Genomic DNA, 25,616 nt, shown 5'->3' on the forward strand with positions numbered 1-25,616 from the left:
GTAACTCTAAAGAAGAAAGTGTAAGACCTGTATGACAAGAACTTCAAGTCTCTGAAGAAAGAAGTTGAGGAAGATATCAGAAGACCAAAATGTCTCTCATGCTCACGAATTGGAATCGATTAAAAATGGTCATGTTATTAAAAGCAATCTACAGATTCAACACAATTCCCCAAAATTCCAACACAGTTCTTTACAAACGTTGAAAGAAAAATACTCAACTTCATATGGAAAAACAAACAATGCTGAATAAGAAAAGAACTGCTGGAGGTATCACCATCACCAATTTCAAGTTGTACTCTAAAACTATACTAATAAAACCAGCATGACATTGGCACAAAACTGGCATACTGATCAGTGGAAATGAATTGACGACTCAGATACCTATGAACCTACACACCTATAAACACCTGAGTTTTGATAACAAGGCCAGAAACACACAAAGGAAAGCAGACATCATCTTCAACAAAAGTGCTGGTCTGACTGCATGTAGAAGAATCCAAATAGATCCATATTTACCACCTTCCACAAAACTCAATTTCAAGTGCATCAAAATCCTCAACAAAAAATCCAGATACAGTGAGCCAGATATAAGAGAAAGAGGGGATTAGCCTTGAACTTAATGACACAGAAACAGAACACTGTTAGCACAGTCACTAAGTTCAACAAATAATAAAGAGGACCTTATGAAGCTGAGACGCTTCTGCAAGGCAAGATATCACCATTCAAAGCGGCAGCCTACAGAATGGAAAAAGATTTTCCTATTCCCAACTACACACTGATAAAGAGCTAATATCCAAAATATGTGAAGAACTCAAAAACTATACATCAACAAACCAAAGAATCCAATTAAAAATGGGTACATATCTAAATTGATAATTCTCAACAGAGTAATCTCAACAAATACTTAAAGAAATGCACAATATCCTTAGCCATCACAGAAATGCAACTCAAAAACAACACTGAGATTCTCTCTCTCGAAATGACCTAGATCAAAAATACAAGTGACAGCTAATGCTGACCAGGGGAACACTCTTCCATTGCTGATGGGAATGCAAAACTGTACTCCAGTTTTGAAAATCAATTTGGTGGTTTCTCAGAAAATGAGACTGGTTCTACCTCAAGACTCAGCTATATCACTCCTGGACACATACCCAAATGATGCTGCATTCTACCACAAAGAGACTTGTTCAGCTATGTCCATAACATCTTTGTTCATAATAGTCAGAAACTGGAAACAACATAGATGTTCCTCAACTGATGAATGGATTTAAAAAATGGTAATTTACACAATGGAGTATTACTCAGCTGTTAAAAAATGACATTATGAAAATTGCTGGCAAATGGATGGAACTAGACAAAAAGCATCCTGAGGTAACCCAGAGCCAGAAAGACAAACATGCTATGTATTCACTTATTAAGTGGATATTACCTGAAAAGTAAAAGATAATGTTAAAAATCAACACCCAGTAACAAGTAAGGCTCACGGTTGAGTATGGACTGAGAGTAGGTGGGAATGGGAACAGTATGGGACAGGTGTGTGGATACACTGGGAGAGACAATTGTAATTGGAGGACATTTGGTGGGGGGGGGGGCAAGTGAGAAACTTAGTACAATGGAAACTCTCAAGAAGCTATGAGGTTGATCCTAGTGAAGACTCTAGTAATGGGGGACACTGAGCCTGAGCTAGCCATCTTCTGCAATGAGGCAAGGCTTCCAGTGGAGGAACTGAGTTACCAATGCAGTCACAAAACCTTTGACCTATGATTTTTTCCTGCCTGCAAGATGTGCTAGGATAAAGGTGGAAGAGAACTTGTGGAAGTGGCCAACCAATGACTGGTCCATCTTGAGACCCATGCTCCCACCAGAGGGAGCTCATGCCTTACACTGCCTGGAGGTCCAGGAACCTGAGTCTAGATAGCTCAGAGACATAGAATAGAACCAAACAAGTCCAGAAAAAAAAATCAGTGAAATGACTGGTAATGCTACTCTGATATACTTGTAGCCTGGAACCTAGCACAATCGTCACCAGAGAGTATTCAAACAAGAACTGCTTGTAGCAGATACCAACATTAGGTGGAGCTTGGGGAATCCTTTGTAGGAACCAAGGGCCTTAAAGACACCACTAGAAAAGCCACAGAATCAACTAACCATGGCTCATTATTGGCTCATAGAGACAGAACCAACAGACAGGGAGCTTATATGGGACTGACATAGGCACTCTGCACACATGTTATAGTTGTGTAGTGTGGCCTTCTTGTGGAACTTTTAACAGTGGGAGCAGGGGATGTTCCTGACTCTTTGGCCAGCTTTTAGGACCCTTTTACTGCTACCTGGTTACCTTGTCCATCCTCAGTATGAGGGTGAAGAAATGAGGGAAAGCCCCTCCTATTAGACATCAATAATACTTTCCTACACTTGAGGGAGAAATGTATTGTCAATGATAATATTAACTAATTATATAAATATCCATTTTACTTTGTTCTTTATTAGAGCTGATTTTATTTTAAATGACATTTATGACTCTAAATTTCTAATCTCTTTGTAGATAGCCATTATTTAATTAAATTGCTTCTTCACATTGTTGAATTGCTTTCTGAATTATAAAAAGTAAAGGCTTCATATAGACCTCTAGGGAAAAAAAGAGTTGTTTAAATGTATGCATGTGCTTGCTAGGAAAAAAAAAGTTGTAAGTGAATAGAGAGCCAAGTTTTTATTTTGTGGCTGAATGATAAATGAGGTGAGCATAGCACAGCTTTTATGTATACTAAAGAGTTGTCTTTCTCTTCCTTTCACCATACTTACAAGAACAAACTCACTTCCCTAAAAAGCATATTTGTTCAAACAACAGACCTGGACATATTGAACTGTGTTTTGCAGATGTCATATATTTATACATGTCCTAATCTTTGTTTTCTTTTCCTCTCTCAAGCAGATATTTTGTATGGTGTACATCAATGCAAAATTGTTTGAGGGGTGAGAAACACAGAGTCAGGAAATGCCTCATTAAGAATCTTAGAAGCAGGGAGAGCATGGCCACATTACATATCCTGGGGAAATTGTGATGCCGTTTTAATCACATAAACAGAATTGAATTGACTATATAAATTCAATAATTGAAAAAACAATAAAAAAATTATATTCAGGCTAAAGCCCATATAATAAGGCTGCAGAAACTTTGGAGTTTCCTGTTCTGAAGTTTAGGCTTTAAACAGATATTTTGGTGGCATAGTATTTACTTTTAATTTCCATGGGTTAAAAAATAAGAAACTATCCTAGAGAAATTAAAATTCTTTGACCTGAAAATTCTTTAGACATGTGTCTTAATCAGATTGCAATAGAATAAAACAAAACAAAATAAAATAAAATAAATTAAGTTGCTACGTAATTTTATTATTTACTTTAAAAGAAAGATGTAATATTTTTCTTAATGTGTGCACATGTGTTTGTGGTGTGTGTGTGTATGTGTGTGTGTGTCTTTATACCTCTAAAGTCCAGAAGACAGTGTTGGAACTGGAGATGTTGGACAGGTGGTTGTGAGCTATGTGGTATTGGTAGTAAAAGCTGAACTCTAGTCCTCTGCATGAACAAGTGCTCCTTTTTTAAAATTAATCTTTTCATGAAATATATTTGATCATGTTTCCCCACTCTCCTACTCCTTTCAGGTCCTTTCTATTTCTCTACCTACTCAAATTTAGGTTCTCTCTTTCTTCCCCTGCCCCCCTATATTTTACTTTCTCAAACAAACAAACAAACAAACAAAGAAAATCAAAACAAATAAATCCCAAGAAGACAAAACAAAATGCTGAAACAAAAGTGCACAAAATAAACAAAAACAAGTAAAGCAAAGAATACAGAGTTCCTTGTACTAAGGTCAAATCTAAGTGGATCAAAGAACTTCATATAAAACCAGAGACACTGAAACTTATAGAGGAGAAAGTGGGGAAAAGCCTTGAAGATATGGGCACAGGGGAAAAATTCCTGAACAGAACAGCAATGGCATGTGCTGTAAGATCGAGAATTGACAAATGGGACCTAATGAAACTCCAAAGTTTCTGCAAGGCAAAAGACACCGTCAACAAGACAAAAAGACCACCAACAGATTGGGAAAAGATCTTTACCTATCCTAAATCAGATAGGGGGCTAATATCCAACATATATAAAGAACTCAAGAAGGTGGACTTCAGAAAATCAAATAAACCCATTAAAAAATGGGGCTCAGTGAGATGAAAGGATGGACCATGTAGAGACTGCCATATCCAGGGATCCACCCCATAATCAGCATCCAAACGCTGACACCATTGCATATACTAGCAAGATTTTATCGAAAGGACCCAGATGTAGCTGTCTCTTGTGAGACTATGCCGGGGCCTAGCAAACACAGAAGTGGATGCTCACAGTCAGCTAATGGATGGATCACAGGGCTCCCAATGGAGGAGCTAGAGAAAGTACCCAAGGAGCTAAAGGGATCTTCAACCCTATAGGTGGAACAACATTATGAACTAACCAGTACCCCTGAGCTCTTGACTCTAGCTGCATATGTATCAAAAGATGGCCTAGTCGGCCATCACTGGAAAGAGAGGCCCATTGGACACGCAGACTTTGTGTGCCCCGGTACAGGGGAACGCCAGGGCCAAAGGGGGGGAGTGGGTGGGTAGGGGAGTGGGGGTGGGTGGGTAAGGGGGACTTTTGGTATAGCATTGGAAATGTAAATGAGCTAAATACCTAATAAAAAATGGAAAAAAAAATGGGGCTCAGAACTGAACAAAGAATTCTCACCTGAGGAATACCGAATGGCAGAGAAGCACCTGAAAAAATGTTCAACATCCTTAATCATCAGGGAAATGCAAATCAAAACAACCCTGAGATTCCACCTCACACCAGTCAGAATGGCTAAGATCAAAAATTCAGGTGACAGCAGATGCTGGCGTGGATGTGGAGAAAGAGGAACACTCCTTCATTGTTGGTGGGATTGCAGGCTTGTACAACCACTCTGGAAATCAGTCTGGCAGTTCCTCAGAAAATTGGACATAGTACTACCGGAGGATCCAGCAATACCTCTCCTGGGCATTTATCCAGAAGATGCCCCAACTGGTAAGAAGGACACATGCTCCACTATGTTCATAGCAGCCTTATTTATAATAGCCAGAAGCTGGAAAGAACCCAGATGCCCCTCAACAGAGGAATGGATACAGAAAATGTGGTACATTTACACAATGGAGTACTACTCAGCTATTAAAAAGAATGAAATTATGAAATTCCTAGCCAAATGGATGGACCTGGAGGGCATCATCCTGAGTGAGGTAACACATTCACAAAGGAACTCACACAATATGTACTCACTGATAAGTGGATATTAGCCCCAAACCTAGGATTCCCAAGATATAAGGTACAATTTGCTAAACACATGAAACTCAAGAAGAATGAAGACTGAAGTGTGGACACTATGCCCCTCCTTAGAATTGGGAACAAAACACCCATGGAAGGAGTTACAGAGACAAAGTTTGGAGCTGAGATGAAAGGATGGACCATGTAGAGACTGCCATATCCAGGGATCCACCCCATAATCAGCATCCAAACGCTGACACCATTGCATACACTAGCAAGATTTTATTGAAAGGACCCAGATGTAGCTGTCTCTTGTGAGACTATGCCGGGGCCTAGCAAACACAGAAGTGGATGCTCACAGTCAGCTAATGGATGGATCACAGGGCTCCCAATGGAGGAGCTAGAGAAAGTACCCAAGGAGCTAAAGGGATCTGCAACCCTATAGGTGGAACAACATTATGAACTAACCAGTACCCCGGAGCTCTTGACTCTAGCTGCATATGTATCAAAAGATGGCCTAGTCGGCCATCACTGGAAAGAGAGGCCCATTGGACACGTAAACTTTGTATGCCCCAGTACAGGGGAACGCCAGGGCCAAAAAGGGGGAGTGGGTGGGTAGGGGAGTGGGGGTGGGTGGGTATGGGGGACTTTTGGTATAGCATTGGAAATGTAAATGAGCTAAATACCTAATAAAAAATGGAAAAAAAAAGAATACAGAGTTCCTTTGTGTTGGTCAACTGCTTGTGGGAATATGTCCTTCCCTAGAGTGTGGTTGATACACCCAGTGGGACTCCATTGGAAAAACCTCCCTTTGGGAGCAGGTATCAATTTCAGAAAGCTTTTTGCTAGGCGTGGGTTCCATAACTACTTACCCCTTTTAGTGCAGATTTTCTTGTCTGTTTTGAACTTGTGAAAGTCTTATACATAGGAGCAAGCACCCTTAATTACTGACCATTCCCTATGGCTATGTACTTTTTACTTAACATTTTTTCCCTGAGCAATAGGTAAACATGCTATCAGAATTCAATGTTAATACTTTTTTTTTATTTTTACTTTTTTACTTATTCACTTTACATTCTGCTCACTGACCCCCTCCTGGTTATCCCATTCCATAATCCTTCCTTCCATCCCCCTCCCATCTCCTCTGAGCAGGTGAGGGCCCCCTGGGTATCCCCCTACCCTGGAATATTAAGTCTTTGCAAGTCTATGCACATCCTCTCCCACTGAGGCCAGACAAGGCAGCCCAGTTAGAAGAACATATCCCACATAAGGGCAACAGCCTTTTGGATAGCCCACGTACCAGTAGTTCAGAACCCACATGAAGACCAAGCTGCACATCTATATATGTGTGGGAGGCCTAGGTACAGCCCCTATACACTCTTTGGTTGGTGGCTCAGTCTCTGAGAGCCCCAAGGGTCCAGGTTAGTTGACTCTGTTGGTCTTCCTGTAAAGTTCCTATCCCCTTCCGGGCCTATAATCCTTCCTCTTATTATTCCATAAGAGTCCCCAAGCTCCATCCATTGTTCAGTTGTGGGTGGATCCTCTCCAAGGAGAGCCATGCCAAACTCCTGTCTGCAAGAATAACAGAGTATCATTAATAATGTCAGGGACTGGTTTTTCCCATGAGATGGGTCTCAAATTTGGCTGGTTATTGGTCAGCCATTCCCTTAGTCTGTGCTCCATTCCCCATGACTGTATTTCTTATAGACAAGATAAATTTGGGTTGAAAGTTTTGTAGGTTAGTAGGTGGCCATATCACTCCACTATCCCCAGTGCTCTAAGTCAGTGCTAAAGTCAACCCTACTGATTCTTGGGTGCCTACCTTATCACAGGTCTCTTTGTCTCATCCTGGAGATCCCCTCACCCATCAGCCCACACCAATCAGTTGCATATTTCCATTCATTCTTATTATAATCTGGCCATCTCTCTTATCTTCCCCATGAAACCTGATCATGAACCCCCCCCCCATCCGCATCCCTACCCGCTCTCCCTCCCAGTTCCTGCCAGATAGATGGCACCCAAGAATCAGTAGGGTTTTACCACTTCTAAGTGAGATTCAAGCATGCTCACATGTAACTTTTCGTGTTTAGTTTCTTTGGGTCTGTGGAGGCTAGCATAGTTATCCTGTTTTTTATGGCTAATATCCACTTATAAGTAAATATATACCATGCATGTCCTTTTGGGACTGGTTAACTCACTCAGGGTGATATTATCAAATCCCATTCATTTGCCTGCAAAATTCATGATGTCTTTGTTTTTAATAGCTGTGTATATGTACCAAATTTTCTTTATCCATTCTTCAGTTTAGGGATACCTAGGTTGTTTCCAGTTTCTGGCCATTATGAATAAAGCTGTTATGAATATAATTGAGCAAGTGTCTGTGGGATGGTGGAACATATTTTGGGTATGCCCAGGAATGGTACAGATGGGTCTCGAGGTATTACTCTTCCCAGTTTTCTGAGAAACCACCACATTGATTTCCAAAGTGATTGATTGTACATGTTCACATTCCTACTAGCAATGGAGGAGTTTTCTCCTTGCTCAACATCTTTGCCATCATGTGCTGTCTCTTGAGTTTTTTATCTTAGCCATTCTATGGAACCTCAGGGTGGTTTTGATTTATATTACCCTGATTAAAAAGGACTTTGAATATTTCTTTCAATGCTTCTTGGCCATTTGAGATTCCTCTGTTGAGAATTCTCCTTTTAGATATGTACCCCATTTTTAATTGTGTTATTTGGGTTGTTGTTATCTAAATTCTTGAGTTCTCTATACATTTTGGATATTAGCCTTCTGTCAGATGTAGGGGTGGTGAAGATCATTTCACAGTCTGTAGGCTGCTGATTTGTCCTATTGACAGTGTCCTTTGGTTTACAGAAGCTTTGCAGTTTCATAAGGGTCCATTTATCAATTGTTGATCTTAGAGCCTGAGCCATTGGTGTTCTGTTCAGGAACTTGTCTCCTGTACCAATGCATTCAAGGGTATTTCCCAGTTTCTTTTCTATGAAATTTAGAGTATCTGGTTTTATGTTGAGGTCCTTGTTACACTTGGACATGGGTTTTGTGAAGGGTGATAAATACTGATATATATTAATTTTTTTACATGTAGACATACGATCAGTGTAGCACCATTTATTGAGGTGCTTTCTTTTGTCCATTGTATGTTTTTGGCTTCTTTATAAAAACTGATGTATCCAGAGGTGGATAGATTTATTTCTAGGTTGTTTATTCTATTGTGTTGAACGACCTGTCTGTTTCTGTACCAATACCATGCAGTTTTTAATCACTGTTGCTCTGTAGTATAGCTTAACATCAGGGATAGTGAGTCTTCCTGAAGGTTTTTGTTTTTGTTTTTGTTTTTGTTTTGTTTTTTGTTTTTATTGTTCAGGATTGTTTTGACTATCACGATTTTTTTGTTTGTTTGTTTTGTTTTTCCATATGAAGTTGAGAATTGCACTTTCAAAGTTTATACAAAGCTGTGTTGTGATTTTTGAAGGGGACTGCATTGAATCTGTAGATTGCTTTCGGTAAGATAGCCATTTTCACTATGATAACCATATCATTTTCACTATGATATCCATGAGTATGGGATACCGCATCTCTAGGATGAATTCTACTTGATCATAATGAGTGGTGCTTTTTATGTGTTCCAGGATTCAGTTTGCAAGTATATTGTTTAATATTTTTGCATCAATTTTCATAAGGGAAATTGCTCTGAAGTTCTTTTTCTTTGTTGAATCTTTGTGTGGTTTAGGTATCAGGGTAAGTTGGGTTCAGAAAATGAGTTTCACAGAGTTCCCTTCCTTTATAGTCTGTGGAATAGTTTGAGGAGTATTGGTACTAGTTCTTTGAAAGACTGGGAGAATTCTGCACTAAAAGCATCTGGCCCTGGGCTATTTTTGGTTAGGAGACTTTAAATGATTGCTTCTATTTCTTTAGGGTCATCAGGCTTTTAAAATAGTTTACCTGATCTTCATTAAACTTTGGTAAGTGGCATCTGTGTAGAAAATCGTTCATTTCATTAAGATTTTCCAATTTTGTGGAGTACAGGCTTTTGAAGTAAGACCTCATGATTCTTTGAATTTCCTCAGTATCTGTTATCATGTCTCCCTTTTTCTTTCTTGTTTTGCATATTTGGATACCATCTCTCTGTCTTTTCATTAGCTTGGCTAAGGGTCTGTCTATCTTGTTTTTCTCAAAGAAACAGCTTTTGGGTTCATTGACTCTTTGAATTATTTTCTTTGTTTCTAAATGATTGATTTCAGCCTTGATCTTGATTATTTCCTGAGTTCCACTCCTCATTTGAGTGTTTGCTTTTTTTCTTCAAGAGCTTTCAGGTGTAGTTTTAAATTGCTGGAATGAGACCTTTCTAATTTCTTTCTTTCTTTTTTTTCAGTTCTCTCTCTCTTTTTTTTTTTCTTCTTTAACTGGATATTTTCTTTATTTACATTTCAAATGTTATCCCCTTTCCTGGTTTCGCCTTTGAAAAAAACCCTCCCCGTACCCCCCCCCCCCCCGCCCCTCACCACTTCTGCTTTCTGGGCCTGGCATTCCCCCACACTGAGGCATACAGCCTTCATATGACAAAAGGACCTCTCCTCCCACTGATATCCAACTAGGCCATCCTCTGCTGCACATGCAGCTGGAGCCATTAGTCCCACCATGTGTGCTCTTTGGTTGGTGGTTTAGTCCCTGGGAGCTCTGTGGGTACTGGCTAGTTCATATTGTTGTTCCTCCTATGGGCCTGGCAAACCCCTTCAGCTCCTTGGGTCCTTTCTCTAGCTCCTTCCTTGGGGATCCTATGCTCAGTCCAATGGATGGCTGTGAGCATTCACCTCTGTATTTGTGAGGCACTGGTAGAGCCTCTCAGGAGAGAGCTATATCAGGCTCCTGTCAGCAAGCACTTGTTGGCATCCACAACAGTGTCTGGGTTTGGTGACTGTAAATGGGATGGATCCCCAGGTGAGTCAGTCTCTAGATGGTCATTTCTTCAGTCTCTACTCCACACTTTGTCTTTGTAACTCCTTCCATGGTGTTTTGTTCCCCTCTTCTAAAATGGATAGACGTATCCACACTATGGTCTTCCTTCTTCTTGAGTTTTATGTGGTTTGTGAATTGTATCTTGGGTATTCTGAGCTTCTGGGCTTCTGGGCTACTATCCACTCATCAGTGAGTGCATATTATGTGTATTCTTTTGTGATTGGGTTACCTCACTCAGGATGATATACTCCAGATCCATCTATTTGCCTAAGAATTTCATAAATTCATTGTTTTTAATAGCTGAGTATTACTCCATTGTGTAAATGTATCACCTTTTCTGTATCCGTTCCTCTGTTGAGGGACATCTGGGTTCTTTCCAGCTTCTAATTTCTTTACGGAGGCGCTTTGTGCTATAAACTTTTCTCTTAGCATTCTTTTCATTGTGCCCCATGAACTTGAATATGTTGTACCTTCATCTTCATTGAATTCTAGGAAGTCTTTAGTTTCTTTATTTCTCATCGAGTAGGGAGTTCTTCAATTTTCATGTGTGTGTAGAATTTCCAGTGTTTCTGTTGTTGAAGTCCAGCTTTAATCCATGGTGGTCTGAAAAAATACAAGGCATACTTTCCATTTTCTTGTATTGGTTAAGGCTTGCTTTGTAACTGACTATACGGTCAGTCTTGGAGAAGGATCTATGAGGTGCTGATAAGAAGGCATATTCTTTTGTGTTTGAATGAAATATTCTATAGGTGTCTGTTATGTCCTTTGGATTCATACTGTTTATTAGTTTCATTAGTTCTCTCTTTAGTTTTTTTTTTCTGGATGACCTGTCAATTGGTGAGAATGAAGTGTTGAGGTCTTCCACTATTAAGGTGTGGGATTCAATAAGTGATTTATGCTTTAGCAATGTTTCTCTCATAAAGCCTTTGCATTTGGGACATAGTTGTTCAGAATTGGGGAATCATCTTGGAAGTTTCTTCCTTTTATGAGTATGAAGTGTCCTTCCCTGTCTCTTTTGATTCATTTTGGTTAAAAGTTTATTTTATTAGATATTAGAATGTCTTCTCCAGCTTGCTCCTTGGATAATTGTTTGGAAAACTGTTTTTCCACTCTTTACCCTGAGATGATGTTTTCCTTTATTGCTGAGGTATATTTCTTATTTGCAGCAGAATGCTGGATCCAGTTTTCACATCCATTCTGTTATCCTGTGTCTTTTTAATGGTGAACTGAATCCACTGATATTGAGAGATATTAATGACCAGTGATTGTTATTTCCTGTTATTTTGGTGATAGTGGTGTTTGTGTGTGTGTGTGTGTGTGTGTGTGTGTGTGTTTGTGTGTGTGTGTGTATTCCTTGTTTTTGCTATTATCAATTACTTATTTCCTGCCTTTTCTTGGATGTATCCTCTTTGGGTTGACATTTCCCTTGCAGTATTTTCTGTAGGGCTAGATTTGTGGGCAGATATGTTTTGATCTTGGATTTGCCTTAAAATATCTTGTTTTTTCCTCTATGATGATTGAGAGTTTTGCTGGGTATAGTAGTATAGATTGGCAACTGTGTTTTTGTTTGTTTGTTTTGTTTTGTTTTGTTTTGATTTGTTTTGTCTCAAGATAGCTGTCCAAGCCCTTCTAGCTTTTAGAGTCTCTGTTGAGAAGTTGGGTGTAATTCTGATAGTTCTGCCTTTGTACGTTGCCAGTCCTTTTTCCCTTGCCACTTTTAATATTCTTTCTTTGTTCTTTAGATTTTGTGATTTTATTATCATGTGCCAGAAGTATTTTCTTTTCTGGTCCAGTCTAATTGTGCTCTATAACCTTATTGTATGTTTATAGGCATCATTCTTAGACTGGGAAAAGTTTCTTTTATGATTTTGTTGAAAATATTTTCTGTGCTTTGAAGCTAGGACTCTTCATCACCTTCTAATCCTGTGATTCTTAGATTAGGTCTTTTCATGGCCTCCCAGATTTCCCGGATGTTTTGTGTCAGGAATTTTTTAGATTTTCTTTCACTGATGTTACAATTACTTATATTGTATCTCTAGGCCTGAGAATCTCTTTTCCATCTCCTGTATTATTTTGGTGATGCGTGCATCTGTTGTTCTTGTTCTCTTCCCTGGGTTTTCAATCCCTAGGATTCCCTCAGTTTGTGTTTTCTTTATTGCTTTTATTTCCACCAGATCTTGAACAGTTTTATTTATTTCCTTCACCTGTTTAATTGTATTTTCCTGTATATCTTTAAAGGATCTATTTGTGTCTTCATTAAAGACCTCTACCTCTTTGATTGTATTTGCCTGTATTTATTTAAGGGATTTATTCATTTCCTCTTTAAAGGCCTCTATCATCTTTATAAAACTGGATTTAAGGTCATTTTTCTTTGTTTAGGTTGTGTTAGGGTATCCAGTGCTTGCTGTAGTAGGGTACCTGTGCTCTAAAAGTATCATATTACCCTGGCTTTTGTTGATTGTGTTGTTTTGAAGGCCTTTTGCTATCTGGATTGCTTTGATCACGGTATGTTCCTGTTGTAGTAGATATTAAGAGGGGAGTTAACCTTGATGCTCCTGGTGTGGCAGGTCTCTGATGGGTATCCTTGGGCTATATGGTTCCAGATCTACTGGGCTGTATGTTTCAGTATCCTCAGGTGTATGGTTCAGGATTAACATATCTGAAGAAGGTGGAGGGAGAGCTGGCAGAAGATTGGACGTCTGCCTGGGCTAGGAGGCTACTCAGGGCAGCTTGGCATGTCCCAGAGGACTCAGTGAGCAGGGAAGATGGGTGGGGGAAGGGAAGCTAACCTGTATGGTTCAGGAGTCTCCAGTCTGATGAAATGAGGAGGAGAGGTGGCAGGAGGATGCAGGTCCAGGGGACATAGTAGGCTGCTCAGCACCTCTTGGTGTGCTTAGAGGACTCAGAGAGCAGGAAAGATGGGTGGGGGAAGGGAAGCTAACCTGTGTGGTTCAAGGTCAGCAGCTCTGATGAAGGTGAGAGGAGAGGTGGCAGGAGAGTGGAGGTTCCCCAGGGATAACAGCTGCTCACAGAAGCTTTGTTTGCCCAGAGGACTCAGTGAGCAGGGAAGTAGGTTGCGGAAGGGAAACTAACCTGTACGGTTCAGGCTCAGCATGTCTGATGAGTGTGGGAGAGCACGTGGTGAGAGAATGGAGGTCTCCTGGGAACAATACATTTTTTAAAAAAAATATGTTCATTGCTGTATTTGTTTATTCTCACATATTATATCCCAACTGCAATTTTTCCTCCCTTTCTTTCCAATCATTTTAGGAGGAAAAAAAAAGAAGATGAAAATGATTATTTTTAAATGACAATACTAACATTGTAAAATTTTGTAAGTGCTTGAATTTCAGCTTAACATTTGGAAGTATAGATATTTCTAAAATGCCCTCTTTCTTTCAGTTAATGGAGATAACCTCATTTAGATAGTCTGATGACAGATAATGAAAATATTAATCTAATTAAATAAATAACCATCTTTTGTACAGTTTTGATTTTTTGGTTTTGGGTTTTTTTCTTTTTATTTTTAACTAATAATCCTTTATTGCTTGTCCTTTGTGAAATTAAGACCTGTCCTGAGACCACCAATGACTACTAGTTTATCCTTCTTCTCTGACCAAGTCTTTCATGAAATCAAATTGAAACTTTTATAATTGAAAACTAAGTGACCTCTACTGTAAAGAAATGTTCTCCATATGTTTAAGGTAGCTCTGCATGCTACCTGCAACACTAAACATACCATTGCAAGAATTTCAAACTGGATTCCTTTTTTGCTCTTTAATGAGAAACTCATGAATATAGTAAATACCTTAGCCTGGGGAAGTTCATATGACTTTCTTTAAGTTATAGAAGGTTCATTACTTGAGAGGAAATGAACGATCTATGTTCAGCATCAAGTTTTCCATATTCTTTTAATTGTTTCAGTCTTTGAAATGTGGAAGGAAGAGTAGATTTGAATATGAAAATTGACTTTGTTCTACCTTCTTGTCGGTGATCAATTTGTACCCAAGATGTATCTTTCTCATGCCAGTACTTTCTAATTAATTCAACATTTTCTATGTTATCCTTTCTCTCCTTCATCCTTATTCACTGTCCCCTCTCTCTAAGACTGCAAAGACAAGGACTGCTTGAGAGACCATGGTGAGTAGGGCTCATTACTACATAGGCTCCACATAAATTGTTGTCCCCATAGAATTTTATAATATTCCTCTATTGCTTTCTAAGTCACAATTTTTTTCACCTGTGTGTCTTTGGGCTCAGGCTGGAGTGACAGAAAAGTTGGACAATAGTGAAATATTTCGTGATGGACAACCCCAAATTTTAGCTCAAAATCAAATGTATAATGAATCTTACATGTTTCTGGAACCATCCATCTCTCTTGCATTGCATGCTTGGTTCTGAACTTACAAGAGACACTTTTGATTATGCATGCTGTCTGTAATTGACAGGACTAGCTGTCACCCTGAGACAGAGGAGGCATGTCAATGCATATATGTGAGGGGTAAAATAGATTATGGTTAGCATCTTAAAATGTCTATAAAGGAGGAATTGTATTCACCATGTTAATCGATGTGGGAAGGTCTGTCTTAACTGTGGGTGGGGCCATTTCCCAAACAGGGGATCCTTGATTGCGTAAGAGTAGAGAAAATAAACCTGAACACTATCATCCATGCATTCATTGCTTTCTTTTAACTGTGGACATTGTATGAACAACAAATTCTTGATGACTTATCTTTCCCATCATGATGAATTGGAACTATGAGCTAGAATATACCCATTCTCTCTTGCACTGTTTTTGTGAATATTCTTATCACAGCAGCAGAAAAGAAACCAAGAGAAGCTCATAACATACAACTAGAATGAATGTGGCATAAATCCTTAGATTTGAAACAAATATATTTATGAATTATATTGTTTTATTGCATATACAATGATTTTTTTCACTTATGAAAGCATAGTGTTTAGCTATGGAGGAAATAATTTTAATATTTGAACACCACGGTTTCTCTTCATGTAAGTATCTAAATGGCATGTCTATCAGTTGAATTGTATTGGTATGTTTGATTTTAAAGTTTACTAACTTTAGTTTTACCGCAAAAATAGTTCAGTGTATTTTTTTCTTAGGATTGAGAGGATTAGGACAGAATTTCTAATAATTGCTAAAATGGCTTTCAATATATTTCTGTCATTTCTTGTTTGGTATTTATACAAAGTAGTGTTCTTCATATTGATGATCCTAAAGCAGAATATTAATCAAATATGGAAAAAACACTGAAGATGCTCTATAACTTTTATCATCAAATTTTCACACATGATTTCCTTATTTTTAAAAATAAAAACAACCTCAATGGTATGCAAATTTGCCTTCATCTTTAAAATATGGTAAAATTATCTGTACAATGATTATTCTTTTAAAATGAATTTCTTTATGATTTATTACTGGTAATATTTTCATTTTCATTCACTTTACATATCTGTGTACCCATGCACGTCTAAAAACATGTTGAGTGAAAGGGTTCAATTGTAGAACATCTTTTTGAAACTTAGTAAAATGTGTATTTTATTTATTTTTGTGTATCTGGGTGTGTACATGCCAACCTCACATGTGGAGATTAGAAGATGGACTATAGGAGTTAGCTCTCCTTCTACCATTTGTGTCCTGGGAAATCATACTTAGGTCAGCAGGCTAGCCAATAAGTACCCCTGCCCTCCAACTCATCTTTATCAGCCTTCTAGTGGAATATCTTCTTTAAAAAACCCAATTCTGAGTGGCTAGCATGTACAGATGTTAAATCATTAGAATTGGCTCTGGATGACCAAATGCTCTTTCAATAACTTAAACATATATTTTTCAGGATTGAAAGGGAACTTAATTATTGACTATTCTCTTTGTGTTCATGTTAAAAGATATGTATTCCCTACTTGCCTATTCCTTTTCATTGGACATAGTCTATTGTCACAGTCAGCTCATGAAGCTGTCAGCAAATCCATAGAGACCATTTTATAATAGCCAAGTAAAAGGAAAATAATATCAATGTGAATCCCATGGTTATTAAGAAAACATACAAAGTTCATTTAAAATGACTTTTACAGTTGAGGTTTCTACTCTGATGTCTTCTCTACTGTTTCCATTTCAAAGTTACATCTTTCTTACCATCACCGTGGAATCCTGATGTTTTATAGTAAGTCTTGGGAAGAATCATGGTAGAGCTCCAATTTCCCTTGCCCATTTTAGAAAAACACATTCTATTTAAAAGCATTTAATATTGGTTAAGTATGCTATACATTATTGTATTACTGGAATAGAAGTTAATTCTCCCTTGTCTTGGGGGCTATGGAACAAAAATTAATCTAAATTTATATTTCTAAAATATTTATAAAGACCATTTAAATTAGTGCTTCCTTAAGTGTTACCTACCCACCTCCTCAAAGAATGTTTATTAATTCTCTGACATGTGCCAGGCACTGGCTACATGTGAGAAGAGAATAACGCAAAGAAACACAGACGCGACCATGATAATTAAGCATTTTGTGGAGTTTATGAAGGAAATGCAGTTGCAGAACTGCAGTAGAATATGTTAAGGTCTGTGGTAGGAATATACTTTGTGAAATTTTGAGCTGAATGCTTGAGAATCCACTGATAAATTCTGAAGGAAATTATGAATTGAGTCCACAAAGAGGAAGGAAAAATCATCCTTATAATGCTAACACTGAAGAGGCAGAGGCAGGAGCGTAAGAAGCTGAAGACCAACATGGGCTAACCTCTTAAGACTCCCTCTCATAAATAAAAGAAAAAGAAAAAACACAAGAACATAGTGCATGGTTAACACATTTTCTATCTGCCTAGACTCTTTGAATTTTCTTTAACTCATTAGAAAATTTCTTTCACTCCATAATACTGAACTTAAATGTCTTCATTTCCAGTGTCATTTAGAGCTCAATACCTCTCTGTGACCTAGATTCCTCCAGACAGAGGTTCCTGTACGAAATACCGATGTATCAGAAACAATTTAGGCAGAAACTGTGTGAGTTTTGCTTCTGATTATAGAGGCAGAGCTTTACAGTGAGGTATGCAGAGGTGAGTAAAGCTGCAACACTGGGGTCTTGTGGTGGAGGCTGGAGTATATAAGCCGGTTCCTAGATCTTCTGGAGGTTTTATAGAGTCCCCTACAACAATCAGTATGTTGTATGGGCCATTGATGTCCTTTAATGCCTCCTGTGGTGGGAATAATTTAGACCAGAGGACCTTGTCTGATAGAAATACATAGGAATTTATGATCTGATTTAGTTAGATTAAAGAATTTATAAAAAGGAAGGGGATGGTAAAGGAGTGGAGCAAGTTTGCTGCACAATAGTGATGCTTTTGGTATGGCCAGTGAATAGGAAGCAAGCCATGTAAGGAGGAGATGAGATTAAGAAAAGTCTCAGGTTAAGGAGTCAGTAGGTTATAGTTGTAAACCATCTACACTTCACCCCATAAACAATGATGACCCATTGAAAGGTTTTCCACAGGAAAGGTGCAGTTTGTGTCTTTAAGTGGAAGCAAGATGGCAAAGGGAAATGCAACTGAAGAAGTGCTAGTGAGAAGAGCTGTTTAGAGGATGCTACCATACTTGTTTTGACAGATAATGGAGGTATTAGCAAGACAGAGACTGTGAGGACAATGGAGTAAAATTGCCATTGAAAAATGAATTTGTGAGAATTTATTTATTAATCATTCCATTTATTTACATCTCAAATATCCCTCTTCCTGGTTACCCCTCCACATCACCCCAATCCCACCTGCCCTCTCCCCCCTGTCCCTTTGCCTCACTTACCCACCCACCCACTCCCACCCCAGGGACTAGACCACCAACCAAGGAGTGTACTTGGAGGGATCCATGACTCCAGACACATATGTAGCAGAGAATGGCCTTGCCTGACATCACTGGGAGGGGTGGCCCTTAGTCCTGTGGAAGTTTGAATTTGTGAGAATTTTAATGAGAGAGAATTGGTAGGATATTGTGACATTGAATATGGTAAGGAAGAATGAAAATAGAGCTATGTTTGGTTCTGCATCATATTACTGGCAGACAATATAAAGAGGAAGACTGTAGGTTAGAGTGTGGCAAGAGATGTCAGGGAATATAAATTGGAACATTCTGGGAGAGCCATTGAAATGAGTAACTTTGAAGTCAAATTATTAGTGGAAAATGTTTCTTTCTTTAGATGATTATTACATTTCTGTTTTCTACCAAGGTTCTCTTTTTTCTTTTAAAGCTCTTTTTTCTACCAAAGTTTTCTTCCTTCCTAAAGATTTTGTTGTTTCTTCTTCTTCTTCTTCTTCTTCTTCTTCTTCTTCTTCTTCTTCTTCTTCTTCTTCTTCTTCTTCTTCTTCTTCTTCTTCTTCCTTCTTCTTCTTCTTCTTCTTCTTCTTTGAAATAAGGACAAGAATGGTATTTTACAGATGGAGGCAGGGTTTCAGAAAAGCAAATGTGTACAAATTCATTTTAGAGCTTTTAAAGGAGTGACTTCAAGTCAGAAATAAAATAGAGGTGTTAAATGTTAACATTTAATATAATGTTACTATTTAACTATAATGTTACTATTTAAATGTTAAAATAGAGGTGCTAAAATGTTACTGGTAGTCCACCAGAGATGACCACTCAGTTTATAGCCAATTGAAAGTCTATATTCCAAATGACTGGGACCACACCCAAGTAAGTGCTTTGGGACCTAGGTGTGGTCCTCAGTCTATAGAACATGAGGTCTTTAAAGGAAGGAACCAAATCCTGGCATCTACCTGGACAGATGTGTGTGTGTGTGTGTGTGTGTGTGTGTGTGTGTGTGTGTGTGTGTGTTGGGAGGGGGGTATTTGCAGAATAAGCAGTTTGAACCAAACACCTTGAAGTAAGCAGTTTTAATAGGCACTAATATAAGTGGTTAGTTGGACAGGGTTCCATACTACATACAACCATACATACAACCAGGCAGTTTTAACAGAAACTAAGATAAACTGTTAGTTGGAGTGGATTTCTTAGAGGCAGTTTTGACAGGAGCTTAGATAAATAGCAAGTTGGAAAGAAGGGTTCCATACAAAAAGGCAGGTTTTTTTATTTTTTTATTATTAGGTATTTATTTCATTTATATTTCCAATGCTATCCCAAAAGTCCCCCACACCCTCCCACACCCACTCCCCCACATACCCACTCCCACCTCTTGGCTCTGGCATTCCCCTGTACTGAGGCATATAAGGCCTGGACGACCAATGGGCCTCTCTTTTTACTGATGGCCGACCAGGCCATCTTCTGCTACATATGCAGCTAGAGATGCGAGCTCTGAGGGGTGGGGGGTGGGGGTACTGGTTAGTTCATATTGGTGTTCCACCTATAGGGTTGCAGATCCCCACCAGCTCCCTGGGTACTTTCTCTAGCTCCTCCATTGGGAGCCCTGTGATCCATCCAATAGCTGACTGTGAGCATCCACTTCTGTGTTTGCTAGGCCCGGGCATAGTGTCACAAGAGACAGCTATATCTGGTTCCTTTCAGCAAAATCTTGCTAGTGTATGCAATGGTGTCAGCGTTTGGAGGCTGATTATGGGATGAATCCCTGGGTATGGCAGTCTCTAGATGGTCCATCCTTTTGTCTCAGCTCCAAACTCTGTCTCTGTAGCTCCTTCCATGGGTACCTTGCTCCCAATTCCAAGAAGGGGCAAAGTATCCACACCTTGGTCTTCATTCTTCCTGAGCTTCCTGTGTTTCACAAATTATATCTTATATCTTGGGTATTCTAAGTTTCTGGGCTAATATCCACTTATCAGTGAGTACATATCATATGAGTTCTTTTGTGATTGAGTTATGTCACTCAAGATGAAGCCCTCCAGTCCATCCATTTGCCTAGGAATTTCATAAATTCATTCTTTTTAATAGCTGAGTTGTGTAGTGGACTCCATTGTGTAAATGTACTACATTTTCTGTATCCATTTCTCTGTTGAGGGGCATCTGGGTTCTCTCCAGCTTCTGGTTATTATAAATAAGGCTGCTATGAACATAGTGGAGCATGTGTCCTTCTTACTTGTTGGAACATTTTCTGGATATATGCCCAGGAGAGGTATTGTGGGATCCTCTGGTAGTACTATGTCCAATTTTCTGAGGAACCACCAGACTGATTTCCAGAGTGGTTGTACAAGCTTGCAATCCCACCAACAATGGAGGAGTATTCTTCTTTCTCCACATCCTCGCCAGCATCTGCTGTCACCTGAATTTTTGATCTTAGCCATTCTGACTGGTGTGAGGTGGAATCTCAGGGTTGTTTTGATTTGCATTTCCCTGATGATTAAGGATGCTGAACATTTTTTCAGGTGCTTCTCTGCCATTCGGTATTCCTCAGGTAACCTTGGTGTGACTCTAACTAAGAAAGTGAAAGATCTGTATGATAAGAACTTCAAGTCTCTGAAGAAAGAAATTAAAGATCTCAGAAGATGGAAAGATCTCCCATGCTCATGGATTGGCAGGATCAATATAGTAAAAATGGCTATCTTGCCAAAAGCAATATATAGATTCAATTCAATCCCCATCAAAATTCCAACTCAATTCTTCAACGAATTGGAAAGGGCAATCTCCAAATTCATCTGGAATAACAAAAAACCTAGGATAGCAAAAACTCTTCTCAAGGATAAAAGAACCTCTGGTGGAATCACCATGCCTGACCTAAAGCTGTACTACAGAGCAATTGTGATAAAAACTGCATGGTACTGGTATAGAGACAGACAAGTAAACCAATAGAATAGAATTGAAGACCCAGAAATGAACCCACACACCTATGGTCACTTGATCTTTGACAAGGGAGCTAAAACCATCCAGTGGAAGAAAGACAGCATTTTCAACAAATGGTGCTGGTACAACTGGCGATTATCATGCAGAAGAATGGGAAATCCATTCCTATCTCCTTGTACTAAGGTGAAATCTTATTGAATTAAGGAACTCCACATAAAACCAGAGACACTGAAACTTATAGAGGAGAAAGTGGGGAAAAGCCTCGAAGATTTGGGTACAGGGGAAAAATTCCTGAATAGAACAGCAGTGGCTTGTGCTGTAAGATCGAGAATTGACAAATGGGACCTCATAAAATTGCAAAGCTTTTGTAAGGCAAAAGACACTGTCAATATGACAAAAAGGCCACCAACAGATTGGGAAAGGATCTTTATTTATCCTAAATCAGATAGGGGACTAATATCCAATACATATAAAGAAGTCAAGAAGGTGGACTCCTGAAAATCAAATAACCCCATTAAAAATGGGGCTCAGAGCTAAACAAAAAAATGCAGTTTTAACAGAATTTAACTAAGACATTCTGACCTTAGGTTCCTAGAATAGGGTGGGGTAATTTTCTATGGGAGTCTCCATCAAGAATATCAAATTTCATTTAAACTTGAAATGGTCTCAGGAAAAATACAAAATGAAGGAATCTTTTCAATGTTTTGCCCTGTCACAGTAGCCAATGACTTTGACTATCTTCATTCTCAACTGTTCCAATGTAAACTGTTCCTGCTTTCTTGGCAGGCTCCCTATTGCTATGATAGACACATCTCTAGTCTCCCAGATATGATGCTGACTTTCAAACACCATGTTCCTAGAAAAGAGTACTGTTATTCTAGTGTTTTGAGTTTTGCTTGCTTGAATCAAAGGGAATCCTCCTTTTTCAAATGTATATTGTACTAAATGTTCCACCTGATAAAGAAGAAAACATCCATGGCCGTTGAAATGAGGAAAGGGAGAGAGGGAGGGTGAGAGAAAGAATGAAGGAAGAGAAGGAGGGGGTAAATGAAAAATGAGGAATGAAGGAAACAAAAAAGGAATAAGTATTATGTCATAGATTGAAAAAATATGAAGGAAGATGAAAGGTTGTAAGAAGAGGTCATTATAAAATCACTTAGATTAATATAATAGTAATATTCAGTTCTAGAGACATGAGAAGGACATTAATTAATGCTAGAGATAATGTAAGTTAATATGACTTTTAAAATAAGAATCAGCTTTGGCTAGTGCACTTAGTGTCTATGTTATTTGGTCAAATATTATCTTTCTGGAACTGTATCCCCAAACAGTTTTGAATTATGAAGGGGATAAAAAAAATTCTCATAGCTGGGCAGTGGTAGCACACGCCTTTAATCCCATTTAATCCCAGCTCTTGGGAGGCAGAGGCAGGAAGATTTCTGAGTTCTGGGCCAGCCTGCTCTACACAGTGAATTCCAGGACAGCCAGGGCTACACAGAGAAACCCTGTCTCGAAAAGAAACCAAAAAAAAAAAAAAAAAAAAAAAAAAAAAAAAACCAAAACAAAACAAGACAAAAAACAAAAAAACCTTCTCATCAGTAACATTTATATAACAAAATAATTGCTGGCAGCAAATGTGACTAACCCTATATAAATGGCTAAACAATCATAACCCTGAAATAATTCCTATCACTTGATTGAATTTATACCCTCTGAAAAGAGCACTTTTGAAAAAAAATATAATATGCATCCCTTTTTAGTGTATAGCTTGGGGAACTGTAGTATTATATATAATCCATTACAACTCCCGTTTACAAATTTATCTTGTGACCTTTGAAAATGAATCACATCTCTCTGGCTCCAGACTACTGTTGGACCTCTTAATACAATTAAAGTTTTGCCATTTCTACAATTTCACAATAATAAAACAATGGCGCTTTAAGCTTTAAAGGTTTTAACTTATTTCTTCCATGAGGAAAGCAAACAGTGGTTGAAACCTAAGACACAGATTTCAGTTGTTTCCTTTTCCATTTAAGGCCAAGCGCCTCACCCACCCCCACAAAAAAAGTAAAGAACTTTGATTACTTAAGAGCAGAAGATAGCCAGTAGAGACCTGTGTTATCAGGGATCTCATAAACTCTACTTAAAGGCCGTAAATAGATGCATCCTCACCAACTGTTGAATACCAGCCCTCTTTCAAGGCTGAGATAGATTTGAAGATAACTTTTTATATTTCCTTTAAACCTGATAAGAGGATACCAGCAGGACAGGGAAAAGATAAGAAGAGTCATTCATCACAGAAAACTGCAGGACACATTCTTTCATTGATTTGTATTCTAAACATATGCTGTTGTAAAATTAACATCCTGGACACATTCTCCTTAAAGGATGCAATGCCCCTAAGACCACCCAAGTGCTATTATTTTCATGTTTAATTTCTGTACATTAGTAATTTATGTTGGGACATATAATTGGAAGAGAAATGATGCTAGGTTAAGTATAATTGTGACAACTCTAAACTTAAAGACATTTTAGTAAAATTATAGCCCAACTTAACGCAGCTAGTCCCATGATTATCTGCATAAAATCCTGTGTACTGTAGGTTATTCTAAAGTGTAGATACAATGTTAAATATTGAATAAAAAGCACACATGTGCATTTATATGTGTGTATATTAGTGCATATATACATACAAAGTATGTTTGGTTTTTCATTTGTTCATTTTTAAAAGAATAGAAACAGTTTAAATGTTTTATTTTAAAATAATTACCTAACAATTTTATTTTATTTTAAATCTTTTAACATTTACTTAGATTTTAATTTATTAATTATGTGTGTATGTTTCTATGTGGGGAGTATATGTTCCACAGGATATGTATGGAGGTGAGTAGACAACTTGTAGAAGTCAATTTTTTCCTTCCACCATATAATATTGAATATATACCTTCTGAGAGATCTTGGGAGCCCATTTTTAAAATTTTGATTGTGGCAAAATATACATTATAACAAATTGAATAATTTTTGTTCTTTGAAAGTTCCATACATACAAAGTTTATTGATCATATCTATTCACCACTACCTCCTTCAAACTCTCTCTGGTGCCCTATCCCATTTCTGACCCAGTTTCCTGTTCTCTTTTATTAGTAATAATTTTTTGTTCTTTATAATTCACTGAGCCCTATTAGTGCTGCCTAAATACACATGAGTATGTGACTATCCATTAGGGCATGAGTAACCTACCTGTGGCCAATTTCTTAAAGAGTGACTTTTCCTCAGAAGGTTTCCCAAATATTACCCCAATAAACACAGGGCTTTTGGAAGCCCTCCCCTATTCATGTTGAAATTGTTACTGGCTTTTGCTTTGCATTTAATCTTTCTGAATGTACAGATTAGTACCTTGGGGTTTTGTAATAGCAGAGAATTTCTAGAACTGTTGACACAAAGATGCATGGGAATAAAGGGAAGTTGATCCCCTATTGACAGAGAGATACCTGGGCTGCTCTTTCATGTATCCTGATTCTAGATTGTGTTAATTAACTTTCTGTTAACATGACGAAAATAATCAAATTATGAGTAAAGGTTTATTTTTCTTCAGTTTTGGGGGTTTAGTCCATGATTGCTTGGTCCTTTTGCATTTTGACCTAGGGCAAAACAGCACATAACAGGAACATATGACAGAGGAATGTGTTTACCTTATAGTAGCCAGAAGTCTAATAGAGAAGAAAATGAAGGGATTTCAATATTCTTTTAAGGACATATAGTCTAATGATCTCACTTCTTCCCTTTAGTTCCTACCTCCTATGAGTTTTAGCATCTCCCAATTGTTCCATAGACTAATAACCAAGTCTTTAAGACATGGACCCTTGGGAGACACTTAAACAAAACCATAGTAAATGCAAAAAAAAAAATGCCTTAAAAATATTGTCTTCTTTCTTCCTGAATGTTCTAAGAATGTAAATTTTAAACTTCCTAATCTTATCGCTAATGCTTTTCTTTATCTAATTTTGCTTTACATTTGGATAATTTTCTGAGACAGGATTTCTCTGTGTAGTCCTGGATGTCTTTGTCCTGAAACTTGCTCTGTAGACCAGGCTGGTCTAGGGATCTAACTGCCTCTGATTCCAGAGTGCTAGGATCTAAGGCATGAAATACCATCACCCCTCTTAAACAATGTTTTTAATTTCAACTTTTAATCCTCTTATTCCAAAGTTCTATTATCATTATTATAGTTTCTATAATATTGTCCCTTTATTCTTTAAAAAATTGTAACAAGTTATTTGTCTTCATTGACTGTATTTTCATATTTCTGTAGTTTATTGAAAGTTGTTTTTTTTAGTTCTTCTTTGTTATGTAATCACTTTTTATATTGGTATGATTTTCATGGTAAGGGTTTCTTGATACTTTAAGGATCCTTCACTTTCTGCATAGAAAAGAGCTAATCAATAACTCTAGATTTCTAAATGGATGTTTGGAAAAGAACATCTTAGAGAGCAGCATAGAAGGTTGGCCAGATTCCACTCTGGTTCATCACAGTCTGTGCTTTCTTCAGATTGTGCA

General features: G+C 38.0%; 1 long non-coding RNA gene across 1 annotated transcript in view; it reads left to right on the top strand.

The window, feature by feature from the left end:
- Positions 1-10,870: 10,870 nt before the first annotated feature.
- Gm15245 (predicted gene 15245) overlaps positions 10,871-25,616 on the top strand; it is a 28,084-nt gene continuing 13,338 nt past the window's right edge. Inside the window, exon 1 of the long non-coding RNA NR_166846.1 lies at positions 10,871-11,004. This is a non-coding gene — a long non-coding RNA (predicted gene 15245). The remainder of the gene's footprint in view (positions 11,005-25,616) is intronic.

This window comes from Mus musculus, chromosome X (assembly GCF_000001635.26).
Source record: "Mus musculus strain C57BL/6J chromosome X, GRCm38.p6 C57BL/6J".
In the NCBI taxonomy this organism is placed as follows: domain Eukaryota; kingdom Metazoa; phylum Chordata; class Mammalia; order Rodentia; family Muridae; genus Mus; species Mus musculus.